Source organism: Hylobates moloch, unplaced genomic scaffold, assembly GCF_009828535.3.
Source record: "Hylobates moloch isolate HMO894 unplaced genomic scaffold, HMol_V3 SCAFFOLD_9, whole genome shotgun sequence".
Taxonomy (NCBI): Eukaryota; Metazoa; Chordata; class Mammalia; order Primates; family Hylobatidae; genus Hylobates; species Hylobates moloch.
This window is the reverse complement of record NW_026652284.1, coordinates 54,426,933-54,440,857: the sequence shown is the minus strand read 5'-3', so window position 1 is coordinate 54,440,857 and position 13,925 is coordinate 54,426,933. Positions and strand designations below refer to the sequence as shown.

The following is a 13,925-nucleotide window of genomic DNA, read 5'->3' as shown; positions in this document are numbered from 1 at the left end:
ATATAATTACCCTGACTGAAAGTCAGGGCTCCAAGACCTGAAGGCTAAGAATGGCCTATTGCCTATCCCATTAGATTTTTTTAACTTTGCTAATTGATTTATAAAATTTTAAGAAAATATTTTCTGGATATCAATAGTTTGTTATAACTGAAAACACCTCTCAGACACTTAACTTTTTTTTTTTTTTTTTTGAGACGGAGTCTTGCTCTTTCGCTCAGGCCAGAGTGCAGTGGCGCGATCTCGGCTCACTGCAAGCTCCGCCTCCTGGGTTCACGCCATTCTCCTGCCTCAGCCTCCGGAGTAGCTGGGACTACAGGCGCCCGCCACCACGCCCGGCTAATTTTTTGTATTTTTAGTAGAGACGGGGTTTCACCATGTTAGCCAGGATGGTCTCAATCTCCTGACCTCGTGATCCGCCCGTCTTGGCCTCCCAAAGTGCTGTGATTACAGGCGTGAGCCACCGTGCCCGGCCAGACACTTAACTTTTACCTTTGTTAATGGTATTTTTTTCTTTTGACAATAAAAGTTGGAAGTTTTTCGTTGTTGTTGTTGTTGGTGGTGGTGGTGGTGTTGTTGTTTGAGACAAGGTCTGGCTCTCTCCCCCAGGGTGGAGTGCAGTGGCATGATCCTGGCTCACTGCAACCTCTGCTTCCTGGGCTCACCTCAGCCCCCTGAGTAGCTGGGACCACTCGTGCACATCACCATGCACAGCTAATTTTTGTATTTTTAGTAGAGACAAGGTTTCACCACGTTGCCCAGGCTGGTCTCAAACTCCTGAGCTCAAGTAATCCACCTGCCTCAGCCTCCCAAAGTGCTGGGATTACAGGCCTGAGCCACTGTGCCCAGGCAAAGTTTGAAGTTTTTGATGTAACAAAATGTATCTCTTTTTTTATTTCATACTTTTGTTGTTTGTGTCTTGTTTGCCTAATATTTTGCCCTGAGATCATAAAGCTGTTCTCCTAATAGTTTTAAGTAGATTTTCTTATAATAGTTTTGAAGTTTTGCTTTTCACAGTTAGACCTTTAATCCGTTTGAAGTTTAACTTTTTTGGAAATTTAACTACTAAAAAATGTGAATTAGACATTTCATTTTATTTTTTTCCATAAGGAAGGTGAATTTTGGCAATGCCATTTATTGAATTTACCCTTTTCCAACTGGTATATGGAAAGTTCCTATAAATAGAATCTGTTCCCAGATCTAATTATCTATTCTGTGTCAATAGTACAGTTTTATTTATATAACTTTTTAAAAATGTCTTTATATCTGATAGAGAAATCCCCACCTCCTGCTTCTTTTTTAGAATGTCTTGGCTAGAAGTTCTTAGAATCTGTTTGTTAAGTTCCACACAATAATGTTGGGATTTTGATTAGAACTGCATTAAATTCATAATTTAATTTATGGAGAATTCACATCTTTCTATCAAGCATTTGCTTCCATAAATATGTTAGATTTCTTCATTTCTTCAGCTGTTCTTTCATATCCTTGGTGATAGTTAATTTTATGTACCAATTTGTCTGGGCCACAGGATGCCCAGATATCTGATTAAACACTATTGCTGGGTGTGTCTATGAGGGTGTTTCCAGAAGAGGTTAGTACTCAAATTGGTGGACTGAGTAAAGATGATGGCCTTCCCCAATGTGGGTGAACATCATTCAATCCGTGGAAGGCCTAAATAAAACAAGAAGGTGGAGGAAGTTTGGATTATCCTCTCTCTGCTTGACTGCTTGAGCTGAAACATCAATTCCTGCCCTTGGCACTCCTGATTCTCAGGCCTTGACCTATGTCACTGGCTTTTCCTAGGTCTCCAGCTTGCAGACAGCAAACTGTGGGACTTCTCATTCTGTATAATTGCATGAGCCAATATCTTATAATAAGTCTCTTTCAGCCGGGCACGGTAGCTCATGCCTGTAATCCCAGCACTTTGGAAAGCTGAAGTGGGTGGATCTCCTGAGGTCAGGAGTTCAAGACCAGCCCGGCCAAAATGATGAAACCCCATCTCTACTTAAAATACAAGAATTAGCCGAGCATCATGTCACATGCCTTTAATCCCAGCTACTCTGGAGGCTGAGGCAGGAGAATCGCTAGAAACCAGGAGGTGGAGGTTGCAGTGAGCCGAGATCGCGCCACTGCCTCCCAGCTCGGGTGACAAAGCAAGACTCCATCCAAAAAAAAAAAAAAATCTTTCTAGATAGATAGATAGGTGTAGATATATAAGTATCCTTTTGCTTCTGTTTCTCTGGAGAACCCTGACTAATACATTCTCTAGTAAACTTAAATTTTTCTCTATAAAGATTTTGCAATGGATGATATTTTCAAAAGCTAAAGTTCATGAGTAGCAGAAAGTTTAGGTTTAAGGTAGAAATTAAAGTTATAACCCAGAAGTTTCCTCTGGATCAGCTTAATATAATTAAAACTATCATGAAGAAAATAAAATGGAAATTCATTTTAATGGACCACTCTGGAAGATAATGGGAATGTGTTCAGCATAATCTGTGTTGTAATATTTTAGTTTTTTTTTTCACCCTTACAAGAAATCAAAAGAAAAGCTGTCCTAGTGTTTCTTGGAACATCTATCTAATACGCTAGAGTCATAAGAGTCTCCCAGGCATATTTGTTCAAGTCTAGACCTGGAGAAGTATTCTCTTCAAACAGGACTACTAGCTGCCTTTAGGCTCACGAAGTATTGATGGCCTAAGAAGGTAATCACGGTAGGCTGGATCCCAGAAAGTGAATGCATGCTTTCACCTCTAGCTGGAGCCCTTTGCTACTCCACAGATGTTCACTGCCCTTTTCCATTCCACATTTTTATACTGAAGCATAACTTATGCTAACACCTCATGCCCTGGATTACTTTAACAGAGAATAAAATGTAAGGTAAGGGAATTAAGCTGTTAGAGTAAAATTGCAGGTGTGAGCCTGGCCACCGAGTCACCATTTTAGTGAGTTCAGACCACTCAAATTAAAACTAATCCATATCAATGACCTAAAGGAAGCCTTAGCAGGATAAGAGAAACCTAGGTGGGAGTGTGAAGATATGCCCCAACAATCATGATTTCTGTGTGGCAGGGGACAGTGAAATTGGGCCTGTTCCAGAGTTCCTCAGAAATGTGAGTCACCTACATGAGACATGGCTCTGTTTGAAAAGCCTCTGAGAGCTGTCTTAGAATAAGGGAGTCAGCATATTCTTTTTCTAAAAGTGATAAAAGAATCAAATTTAAATGACCTTCCAGTTACCTTCTGAGGATGATCCAATACAAGTTAAGTTAACATTTATAAGAACATTATGATATTTTCTAAACTTTGTAATCTCTATATGTTTGCCATTTGTGTTAAGGTATCGTAATCCCCAGAGTACTCAACAGTAAAATCCCAAAAGTTTTAAAAGCCTGCAGGCTTCTTTTGAGGCCATCAAACATAGGAGCGTTTCCCAACATAGCCTTAGAAAATGGGAACTGATGAGGAGATATGCATGTTCAATTCTTTAGTGTTGCAAGGGGAAAGGTGCGCTACGTGAAATCACTCTCTGTATGGAGAGTGTGATTTAATCTTCAAGAAGCCGAAACTACATCATGTGTTTTCCAAGATAGCTTTTCTGCATACAAACTCTCTCCTTTTGATCCCTGCCATTTTTGTTAGCTAGGAGTCTGTGCTTGGGCCAAATGGAAGTGATGCTGATGCTACTATATAATGCTAATGCTTACATGATAACTTAGTTGTCTGTCGCTGCCATAACAAGTTACCACAAAACTAGCAGCTTAAAACAACACAGACTTATTACCTTGCAGTTCTATGGGGTCAGAAATCCAGTGAGCTCAACTAGTTCCACACTCAGAGTCTTACAAGGACAAAATCAAGTTGTCCACCTGCCTGGAGTCTTCCCTGGAAGGCTTAGGGGGAAAATCCACTTCCAAACTTATTCAGGCCCCTGTTTCCTCACTGCCTGCCAGCCAGTGTTGCCTTTAGCTCCTAGGGGACTCTCTCCAGTTCTCCTCCTCACACACAACAAGCAAGGCTTTTGTCACCGTTAAAAGTCTGAATATTAAACAGGTTCTTGAACTGGTGGCTCATATCTATCTGCTCGTTCAACTCTCCCACCTGTCTCATCCCCAGTAGCTTTTCCATAACTGCTCCCTTCACCATGAAGCTCCCTGAGTTTTCTCAATTCAAACTTGGGCTTTTTTAGCATGTTTACTTTTCTAATGAAGACCTCATGGACAGGGTAACTAGACTGGCAAGGCTTTCCATGTCTTGCTAGTGCTGTCTAAAATCAATTTATTGATTGTCTCTTTTAAGACATCTGTCTGCACCTCTGGGATCATGATTTCCATCATCTTCTTCTGCATTTGTCAGACCTGTTGGTGCTGAGCATAAGCATAATGCAAACCGATTGCTAGCTCAACACAGAACAAATGAAGCAAATAACCACAGGTAGCCTGAACATCAACATGAGCTTCAGTCATGAACTACCGTGGAAAATATTTTGTCATGGATAAGATTCATGCCATGAAAGCTGGGCAGGTGGTTTTTGCCCTGAACATTCTCAGTAATTAGTTTGAATTTTCTAAATGCAGCTTCATCATTCTCCAACTCAGCAAGGCTTACCTCAATATCACAACCCTTGAGGCCAACAGATGCAGTTTTGGTTCCTCGTATCCCTGGGACTCGTTCTACCGATATTTCTTACATTGAACATAGCTGGTGCTTTCACATTGTACCAATCTTCTTAGAAAATGTTATCAACCACTTTCTTCTTGGCTTCATTTTTGCTGCTTTTTGTAAAGCACTTATTCTTGCCAACCACCATCATGCTGCTCAGAGAGCCAAAAGGGGCCAGTCCTTGCAGATGGCCACATGGCCTCCTACATCTTAGGGCCGGCAGTGCTGACGCAAATGCTTCTCATGCTTGGAATCTGACTTCTCTTTCTGCTCTATCACTTTTGCTGCCAGCCAGCAAAAGTCTTCTGCTCTTAAGGGATCATGTAATTAGATTGTGCCACCTGGATGATCTAGAGTGATCTTCCCTGTCTTAAAACCTATGACCTTGATTATAACTGCAAAGTCCCTTTTGCTGTGTAACATAACATATTCACAGACTCTAGGCTTAGGATGTGGGTATCTTTGAGGGACCATTCTGTCTACTATGCATAGTGTGTCTCCCATTTGTGCCACATAATGTCCTGAGTGCTCTACATACAGCAATTGATTTAAACTTCACAAAAACCTTATGACTGGCACTTTGAATATCATAACCATCTTTCAGATAGGGACCAAGGAAAAAAGCTTAAATAACTTGCCCAAGGTCATGCAATTTTTAACTAGCACTAGTGAGCTTCAAATGCAGAGGGACAGAGGGAGACCCTGTCTCAAAAAAAAATAAATAAATAATTAGCATACAGGCTTTTCCATCTATGTATAAACAGGACATAAAAATTCAGCCAGACATAGTATCTGTGCCCTTAAGAATGATGCATGATGGCCAGGTATGGTGGCTCACACTTGTAATCCCAGCACTTTGGGAGGCTAAGGCGAGCAGACTGCTTGAGCTAGGGATTTTGAGACCAACCTGGGCAACATGGCAAAACTCTATCTCTAGACAAAGTAGAAAAATTAGCCAGGCATGATTGTGCTGGCCTGTAGTGCCAGCTACTCAGGAGGCTGAGGTGGGAGGATCACCTGAGCCTGGGGAGGTCAAGGCTGCAGTAGGTCATGATCAGGCCACTGCACTCCAGCCTAGGCAACAGAATGAGACCCTGCATCAAACATTTTTTATAAATAGAGTGGTGCATGATTTTTTTATAGTCCCAACTTCAGAGACCAGCCTGGGAAACATACAAAACAATTTTTTTAAAAATTAGCTGGGCATGGTGGCACATGCCTGTGGTCCTAGCTACTCAGGAGGCTGAGGTGGGAGGATTACTTGACCCCAGGAGGTTGAGGCTGTGGTGAGCCATGATCACATCATTGCACTCGGCCTAGTTGACAGAGTGAAACCCCATCTCAAATAAAAAGAAAGAAAGAAAGAAGGAAAAGGAAAGAGAAAGAAAGAAAGAGAGACAGAGAGAGAGAAAGAAAGAAAGAAAGAGAGAGAGACAGAGAGAGAGAAAGAAAGAAAGAAAAAGCAGAAAGAAAGAAAGAAAGAGAAAGAAAGAAAGAGAAAGAAAGAAAGAAAGAAAGAAAGAAAGAAAGAAAGAAAGAAAGAAAGAAGAAAGAAAGGAAGGAAGAAGAAAGAAAGGAAGGAAGGAAGGAGAGAGGGAGAGAGGGAAGGAAGGAGGGCGGGAGGGACGGAAGGAAGGAAGGAAGGAAGGAAGGAAGGAAGGAAGGAAGGAAGGAAGGAAGGAAGGGAAGGAAAAAAAAAAAGAAAATGAGGAATCTCGGTTCCAGGTGACATCACTGAGTCGCCGAATCAGACCAACCCTGAAGCCTGCCCTACCACTTACATAAGATAATAAGTCTCCTTAGTCCGTTTTCTGCTACTATAACTGAGTACTACTGACTGGGTAATTTATTTAAAAAGAAGTTGGCCAAGCACAGTTGCTCATGCCTGTAATATCAGTACTTTGGAAGGCTTGAGGTGGGAGGACTGCTTGAGCCCAGGAGTTTGAGACTAGCCTGATCAATGTGGTGAGACCCCATTTCTACAAAACATCTTGTAAATAGTTGGGCACGGTGGCACACACCTGTGGTCCCAGCTACTCAGGAGCCTGAGATGGGAGAATCACTTGAGCCCAGAATGTTGAGGCTGCAGAGAGCCCTGTTCACAGCACTGCACTCTAGCCTGGATGACAGAACAAGACCTGGTCTAAATAAATAAATAAGAAGTTTATTTAGCTCACAATTCTGGACAGTCCAAAGTCACAATTCTGGACAGTCCGAAAGCACAGCACCAGCATCTGGTGAGGGCCTTCTTGCTGCATCATAAAATGGCGGAAGACATCACATGGCAAGAGGGAAAGTCCATGCATGTCAAATCAGAGCTCTCTTCCTCTTCCAAAGCCACCAGTCTCATCATGGGGGTCTTAACCTGACATCCTTATTTAATTCTACACTCCTCCCAAAAGGCTTACCTCCAATCAACCTATGAATTCTGAGATTAAGTTTCCAACACATGAAATTTGGCAGACACATTCAAATCGTAGCATTAGTTAAGTCCATTTGAGTTGGGGTTTGTGTTACTTACAACTGAACACATCCTAATACAGAAAGGAAAGGGTATTCATTCTAGGTAAGAAGAGCAATGAGAGTAAAGATAGAGAGTAATGAAACAGCCTGACCCCTAGAGGAGCTGTGGATGATTCAGTATCTGAAGCACAGACAAGGAGGAAGGCACTGCAAGGAATGAGGCTGAAGTTGCAGGCAGAAGTCAGTATATGGAGCTAAACATGCTAAATCACACTGATTTTATTCTATAGGGAGTGGGGGAAGATGGGAATTTAGAAGGTAGGGCTTCAATGCAATGACTTGCTTCAATTTTTATTTTAGACAGGTCACTAAAGGATTAGAAATGAGTGAGAAGTGACTGAGATATGGGTTAGATCAGCAAAGAAATTGTGAAAATCTAAAAGACATTGAGAGTAGGAATAAAAAAAGGGGACAAATATAAGAGACAGAGATTTCAGGAGGCTAAATCCACATGGCGAAGTCATGTATCAAAAATAAGGAGTAGAGTAGAGGAGGAGTCAGGGCTCATGCCCACCTTCCTAGCTTGGGTTCCTGGCAGTCTGTGGCACCACTTGCTGAAATAGGGACTACAGATGGAGTTCCATTTTTGACATGTGGAGTTTCAGGGGCCGTGGGATGTGCAAGGGTTGCTTGGCAGGTACAATAATGTCCCACATGGTGCTGTTAAACTTTTAAAATCAATTGCCAACATTTTATGATTAAATTTTCACATAAAAATCTAATTTACCCCATCTTTTGAAAAATCAGAAGATCTGATAGCATTGGTTCAATATTCCCACATGGTAAATGTAAACTCTGTGTGTGTTCTTCTATTCACCACATTCATACCCCTCCTTACTATCCAGCTATTATCCATCCTACTCTATCTGGTCCCCTTAGATCTGAATTTGCAGTCCCTCTAATGTATGCAATTGATGTGCTGGAATTAAGCATCATCCCCTGAATCAAGTTCCCATCACTCACATATACCTTACTTCCTAGGTATGGCTAGAGCTCCTGCCACTAGCTTACCAACACCAAAATCTCTGGTCACCATGCCACCAACAGGCCACAGTTCCCTTCTTCTATAGTTGGGCTTGCTGCTACAACTCTGTCCCAAAAGGAGTCTCCAGTTTCCTATAATATCTGATGCCTATAATATCTGAGCCTTAATCTAGTATTTTTCTCTTCCTTTGTCTATTTTTCCTCTTCCTACTTCCAATAAAAGAAGAGTAGGTCTATATTAGATGAGGAAAGGAAGAGTCAGAAACAGACCAGCCTAGACAAAGCCAACGGGCTAAAGTGGGGGAAGCTAAAGGTTACAGCCCTTCTTCCAAGTATCTGCGTGCACACAGGGTTGCCTGGCACCCTAAATGAAACTGTGACGGAGGCAGTTATGTCACACTTCTACTTTCTTTTCTTAGCCCCTGTTGTCTAGCACTCCCACCAGCCCCTGTGGGCCTCCCACATGCACACTCATGGCACGTGCTGACATACACAGTCCCCTTCTACTGGCAAAAACCTTCCATCCACCAAAACCTCCTTCCCTTCTCCAAAATAACCTCTTCTCTCATGAACAATATTGCCAAGTATTTTTCTTTTTCTTTTATTTTTCCTTTCTTTTTTCTTGTTTTACACCTTCAGCTGCACTAAACATCTGTAGGAATAAATTTTACTTACACAGCTGCACTAAACATGTATAGGAATAAATTTTACTCATACAGGAGTTGAACTTGAAACTTCAATAATTTGAATTAAGGAGTAAAATTGAACCCCACTGTCTTAGTATATATGAACTGCTATAATAGGATACCATAGACTGGGCAGCTCAAGCAACAAATATTTATTTCTCCCAATTCTGGAGCTAGGAAATCCAAGATCAAGGCATCAGCAAATTCGGTGTCTGTTGAAGGCCGACTACCTCGTTCATAGACAGCCAACTTTTCACTATGTCCTCACATGTTGGAAAGGGAAGGGCACTCTCTGAGGTCTCTTTTATAAGGCACTAATCCCATTCATAAAGGCTCCACCCTCACGACTTCATTACCTCCCCCAAGACCCCGCCACCTAATACCATCACAGTGGGGATTAGGATTGCAACACAGGAATTTTGGGGGAAGCCACACAAATGAATTTGGGGGTACATTCAGTCCATGGTACCTGCTAAAAATTTCAGCATCATGAGAGAGAAGCATGAATTACTAAGATAATTACTAAGAAGTACATGTGGATTGGAGAACCTACCTACAGTCAAATGCATTTCTGAGCAGTCACTGGACAATTTAAGAAGTTACTCTCAGTCTTTTATCTCATGTCCAAGTTACACCAAGAGCAAAACAACTGAATTCTCGAGCACTAATCCTTGGTTATGTGCACACCAAAGCCTGGTGTGTACTTTTTGCCTGAAAGCATGTTGTTCTCATTAGCAGTTATATCCAGATCAGGCTGGCTCATGAACACTAAGGAAACAGAAGCTCTTCACTTCCCTTGCTTTGAATTACTGCTTCCTCTCTTGGCTCTGAGAATTATAAATGAATCTTATACAGGAGAATGTGTCTTCTGCCCATTGGCCACATTCGTCCTTATGTTTAGAACAACCCCATCTTCTTTCCTCTATTACTAATAGTATCTCATGGGTCTTAGATAATTTTTTTTTTTTTTTTTTGAGACAGAGTCTCACTCTGTCGCTCAGGCTGGAGTGCAGTGGCACGATCTCAGCTCACTGAAACCTCCACCTCCTGGGTTCAAGCGATTCTCCTGCCTCAGCCTCCTGAGTAGCTGGGATTACAGGTGCGTGCCACCACGCCTGGCTAATTTTTGTATTTTTAGTACAGACAGGGCTTCACCATGTTGGTCAGGCTGGTCTCAAACTCCTGACCTCGTGATCCACCCGCCTCGGCCTCCCAAAGTACTGGGATTACAGGCATGAGCCCTCGTGCCCAGCCGAGTCTTAGATAACGTTTAAAAGAGCATTGCTAACAGGATTGGTGGTGGTAATTATGTTTTGGTGATGGTAATAGTGCTATAATTTCATTTAATTAGCAACAATATGAAAACAACGTTAAAGAAGAAAGTTAAAATAACAATAATAAAATTGAAAGCCCACCACTTTCACATACTACTTCCATTTTTCATATGGCTTCATTAAGAGTGTCCATATTAAATATATTATTTTATATTCTTATTATTACAATATGATAATGATAAGCAAAACATCTGTACCCGGTGACGGATGGTGGAGTGGGCGGGTGGGTATGTGTTATGGGTGAAGTGGCCATCATTCACACCAAGTCTTTTTTTTTAATATTTTAATTCATACTTGATTTATTTTAACTTTTTTTTTTAATTGAGATAGAGTCTCGCTCTGTTACCCAGGCTGAAGTACAGTGGTGCTATCTCAGCTCACTGCAACCTCTGCCTCACCTGTTCAAGCAATTCTTGTGCCTCAGCTTCCTGAGTAGCCAGGATTACAGGTGCCCATCACCATGCCCATCTAATTTTTGTTTTTTAGTAGAGATGGGGTTTCACCATGTTGGCCAGGCTGGTCTCCAGCTCCTGACCTCAGGTGATCCATCTGCCTCAGCCTCCCAAAGTGCTGGCATTACAGGCGTGAACCACCATGCCCGGTCATACTTAATTATTTAATTGCATTTATTTATGTATTTATTTAAAAGATAGAGTCTTGCTCTGTTGCCCAGGCTGGAGTTCAGTGGTGCAATCATAGCTCACTGCAGTCTCAAATTCCTGGGCTCAAGCCATCCTCCTGCCTCAGACAGCAGAGTAGCTGGGACTACAGATGCACACCACGATGCCGGGCTCCACCAAGTCTAAATTAAACTTATTAATTGATCAATACAATATTAATCTCTATTGACAGCTGCAACTCATGGATATTCCATTAATTAGCAACTTAAAATACCATCCTTCTAGATTCTAAACAGAGATTATAACATTTAACTCTTTGCTTCCCAACTCTCATGGAAGGCTAAGGTTTGAGAAACAGCACTCTTGTAGAATTGCATGAATGCCCTAATTCAAGTATCTATTTCACTCCTCAGCAAGCAAGTCCCTGGGTGTGCTGTCTAACTTGGCCCTTTTTGTTTGTTTGCTTTTTTCTTTTCGCACTTTTTTTCCTTTTGCCCTTATTTTTTGACTGAAATCAGCCACATCAACCTCTTCATGTACCTCAGGTGATGTTACCAGAACTGACATGCTATCATGTCTAATCTCAAAATGAGAAGTATAAATAAAGACGTGAAAATGTGTATCACCTGAAAACTCAGCAAAGAAATGTAAGCAACAGGGAGATGACTATGTTTGTTTACCGGATTAGCAGTGATTTCTTTTTAATTGATAATAAATACATTGCTAGACAATCACAAGTGGTGTGGTCTGGCTGGAGTGTCAAGCATGACAGGGATAGCAAGAGGGAGGGACCTGATCCATTCACTCATGTATTCAACAAATATTTATTAAGATCCTACTGTGTACCAGGCACCGGCATAGATGGTAAGGATACAATGGTGAGCAAAAACACATACGGTTCCTGCTCCTGTGGAGATACAGTCTACTGGGGGTAGATAGCTATTAATCAATAATCACACTAATTAATCTAAGCTGGGCGTTCTGCTCCAGGGACCACTAGGTGTCCTCATATCCACTCACTCTATCTACAATAACAGAGCTCCAGGTACACAGCTATGCCCAAGGCAGCTAAAATAAAGGCTACTTTTCTGAGCCTCCCTTACAGCTGAGTGTAGCCACATGACCAAGTTCATTCATTCGTTCATTCTTTTTCTTTCCTTGTTTCTTTCTCCTTTTCTTTCTTTCTTTCTCCTTTTCTTTCCCCTTTTCTTCTTTCTTTCTCTCTCTCTTTCTTTTTTTCTTTCTTTCTTTTTCTCCCTCCCTCCTTCCTTCCTTCCTTCATATGGACCACTTCACAAATTTGCATGTCATCCTTGCGCTGGGGCTGTAGCTAATCTTCTCCGTATGGTTCCAATTTTAGTATATGTGCTACAGAAGTGAGCACGTGACCAAGTTCTGATCAGTAAAAGCTGAGTAAAAGTAATGAGTGCAATTCCTGGGTCATGCTCTTATAAGGAGCAGCTGTTTCCTCCATTTTCTCTTTCTTCCTTCCTCTGTCTGGAATGTGGATGTGGCAGAGCATTCTCCCAAAGCATGCTAGGGAGCCCAACAAGGCAGAAGGGTCCTGGATTCCCAACATCGGAGCCTCCAGACAAGTCCTGGGCTGCTTAGGCCCACCTGGATTTAAAAAAATTACCTGGGCACAAAAATTACCTGGGCATGGTGGCAGATGCCTGTAATCCCAGCTACTCAGAAGGCTGAGGCAGGAAAATTGCTTGAACCTGGGAGGTGGAGGTTGCAGTGAGCCAAGATCGCACCACTGTACTCCAGCCTAGGCGACAAGAGCAAAACTCTGTCTCAACAACAACAACAAAAAATTAGAACTAAACGAAGGCCACTGTGGCTTAGAGCCTAGAGTAAGAATGTATTAAAATAATGATGGGAGGTGATGCCAGGCTTCAAGGACTTGAAGGCCGTATCAGAGATGTGAGTCTTCATTCTAAGACCAGGGGGTCTTGAGCCCAAGGATCTCAAGACCAGCCTGAGCAACATAGGCAGACCCTCACCCAAAAGAAAAGTTAGCTGTGTGGTGGTGTGTACCTGTGGTCCCAAACACTCAGGAGGCTGAGGTGGGAGGATTTTTTGAGCCAAGGAAGTCAAAGCTGCAGTGAGCTGTAAGCTGTGATTATGCCACTGCCCTCCAGCCTGGGGAGACAGAATGAGACCCTGTCTCATTAAAAAAATAAAATAAAATAAAACAGTGGGAAATGGTTAAAATATTTTAAGCAGGGTAATGATATTATCAGATTTGTGTTTCAGATACATTGGTCTAGTTGGGATTAGGGTTAGGATTGTGGTTTGGATAATACTGCAGCAGTCTAGAAAGAAATTCACAACCACCTGAGGTGGTTAAGTATTATTATTATTTTTTTTTTTTTTTTGAGACGGAGTCTCGCTCTCGCCCAGGCTGGAGTGCAGTGGCGCCATCTCAGCTCACTGCAAGCTCCGCCTCCTGGGTTCACGCCATTCTCCTGCCTCATTTCCGGAGGCAGCTGGGACTACAGGCACCCGCTACCATGCCCGGCTAATTTTTTTGTATTTTTAGTAGAGACGGGGTTTCACCATGTTAGCCAGGATGGTCTCGATCTCCTGACCTCGTGATCCGCCCGCCTCGGCCTCCCAAAGTGCAGGGATTACAGGCGTGAGCCACCGTGCCCGGCCGGTAAGTATTATTATTAACTGTATTTTAGAGATGTGAAAACTCTGGCTCTAGGCACACAATTAGTGGCTGAGCCAGGACGCAAAGCCAGGTCAGAGAGTGTTCTACCAGCATTGCCCTAATTTATTTACCAGTCCCCTGGCATTGCACTGGGGTAGCAGAATAGCTTTTCTCTTGTATCTTGTACACAAGGATTATATTACTGGGCACGATGCTTTACCCAGCTTTCAAAGTAGACAGCCAACTTGATCTGCTAAGATATTCTTCCTCCTGTACACTGACTCTGGTGGAGAAATGCTCCTGAACCTTCTGCCTCCACGTCTACCCGTAAGTTGTGGGGACAGAAGCCAAGTGTGAGAAACAGACTCCAGCACACCTTCTTGGCTGTGCAAAGAAGTCAGATGATGTTCGAGTCTGTGCTATGGTGCCAGAAAGCATATTAAGGAAGAAATAGTCCCTCTAG

At 42.3% G+C, this 13,925-nt stretch overlaps 1 non-coding gene across 1 annotated transcript; it reads right to left on the bottom strand.

Annotated features, from left to right (window-relative positions):
• Positions 1-12,079: 12,079 nt before the first annotated feature.
• On the bottom strand, positions 12,080-12,187 carry LOC116813943 (U6 spliceosomal RNA). The gene has a single exon (XR_004371067.1). It is a non-coding gene; the product is annotated as a U6 spliceosomal RNA (small nuclear RNA).
• Positions 12,188-13,925: the final 1,738 nt, after the last annotated feature.